This window comes from Teleopsis dalmanni, chromosome 1 (assembly GCF_002237135.1).
Source record: "Teleopsis dalmanni isolate 2A chromosome 1, ASM223713v2, whole genome shotgun sequence".
Lineage (NCBI taxonomy): Eukaryota > Metazoa > Arthropoda > Insecta > Diptera > Diopsidae > Teleopsis > Teleopsis dalmanni.
Genome location: NC_051846.1, coordinates 144,227,525 through 144,229,791, shown reverse-complemented (window position 1 = coordinate 144,229,791; position 2,267 = coordinate 144,227,525). Strand labels below are relative to the sequence as shown.

Below are 2,267 nucleotides of genomic sequence, written 5' to 3'. Positions count from 1 at the left end.
AAATATTGATGAAGGTTAAGAATTTTGCGTTTTATTTAAAATTTCCCGAAAACTTTTCGGTCACAATGTATACCCACACTTCACAGGCAAAACAGTTTTGCATGTCCGCAATAAACATTCTTACGCTTAAAACCGTTTAATGTTTAGAAATTTTAAGAAGAAGAGTATATAGATTCCTAAAAATGTCAAGATTTTAATAAATTTTAAGAATGTATATATATAACTATAGTTAAATAATTGCTTTTATATAAAAATGTTGCTAAAGTTATGTCAGTTATTGTCTTATTCGTCACTATATATTCACATAATACAAAAAAATGCATTTTTTTATGTATGAATTTTTAAAACTTTTCCTTCCAGAGACCATGAAGAGTATAAATATCGCACCTTAGAATTTATACTCATATAATACTGAAAAACATTTTTCATAATGTACGCTAATATTATGAAGTATTCGGGCACATTTCGAATTTACTCAAGTTTAAATGTTTGAAACGAGTACTTCATATATTCTAAGAAGTACGAGCTGTTCGGAGATATTTGAGCGATTTGAAAGTCTTATGTACTCAATGTATATGTTAATAGTAGTATATATTACGATACCAAATGCTCGAACAGCATATGGTGTTCGAACATTTACGAGTGGGTCCCCGTACCAAGTCCTCAAGTACAAACACACCTCTTCTTGGATTTCTTCGTGGTTGCTGCTAATCTTTAAAAACGCTTTTAATTAATAGGAATAAATTAGAATCTGGTGGAGCACAATCTAATGAATAGAAACCCTCTAGTAGAGTTTCCCCTTAAAGTGCTTCCCATTTTTTACTTGTCTTACATTGTTCGGCAGCAAATTTTTTTTTGGTTTGTTTGTTGGCTTGAATCTGACGTTTTTCTTTCAATCCATCGTCTAAATTTATCAATAATAGTTGATAATGTTAAGCAATTAAAGTATCGTTCGGTTTTAGCAGATTATTGAGCACCACGCCTTTTTGGTCCCACCAAATGCACAACATTACCTTACTTCCGTGAATATTTCGTTTTGCTGTAGATAAAGATGGGTCGCTTGGATAAAATTATGATGTTTAGGACTATCGTAGTAAATCCATTTCTCAACGCCAGTCGGAATTTAATGAATATCATACATCGCGTCTCAGATATTCTATTGTGCTAAAACCCAATAAACTCAAGTGGCCTATTTTGCTCGCCCCATTTGTTTGAGCAATGTAAGCAACTTTAATAAGGGGTGTTGGAGTATGTTCTTAAGGTCTTCGAGACACATGCCTTTATTTAATTATAATTAAAATTCGAATATTTCCTAAGCTCAGTGATGATCAGTACTTGGCAATACTCGAAACAGCGTTGTATGGTCAGCCGAATTTTAATAACGTAATATAATTTTAGTTGTTTGCTTTTTCATTACTGTTCGAACCCTTTTATATATTATATAATTTAATAATATACGAGTATGTTTGTCTTGTAGTAATATAATCTGCACTTAAAATCTTTAAAGACCACATAATTAATAGAGAATATATCATAAAACTAAGATTAAGTTTAATTAAAATAATTTATCTTTATAAAATATTTATTAAATATAAGAATTACATTCTCAGTTTAATTTCCTTTTATTTTGAATACTAAAATTTCAAAATTTCTTTCACATTCACCCAAAATCGTTCAAATACAACGATTAAATGCTCATGTTCTGTACATAAATCAAGAATTATTTATTTAAGTCTATGTCAACTGTTTCACTGACTGACATTTAAGTGTTTTATTATTATTGTTTTAATTTATTTGTGTTTGATATGTTGATTTTTCGGTTTTCTTACTTATTGTTTATTGTTTATTGTATCTGATTGAATCATTAATAACAATTGTCAAGTTGTCATGAGTTTGTCAACAAAAGCGTTCTTGTGAATTTGTTAACTTACGATAGTATCCGGAGATATGTACAAGTAAAACAAACACACTTTTCGAGCCAGGATATTTACTTTCACTTTTTGGTGTCTATTTGTTTGTAAGATCATTTCTGATATGTTATTTACAATTACAATTTATTAAACCCAAAATTATTTTCTCTGCACTCAAATTAAATTCTGTCAAGAACTCAAACAAAATTTGTTTTGTGTTCGCATTAAACAGAAAATTAAAATATTTATTTACTCGTATCTATTCACACAGTGTTGAAGATATACCTACATATATAATTTAATATAAATTTAAAAGCATAAAAGCTACATAATTAACGCCAACATAATTACGCTTCA

At 28.9% G+C, this 2,267-nt stretch overlaps 1 protein-coding gene across 1 annotated transcript in view; it reads left to right on the top strand.

The window, feature by feature from the left end:
- Window positions 1–2,267, top strand: part of LOC119666370 — a 10,387-nt gene that overhangs the window by 3,349 nt on the left and 4,771 nt on the right. The window lies entirely within an intron of this gene.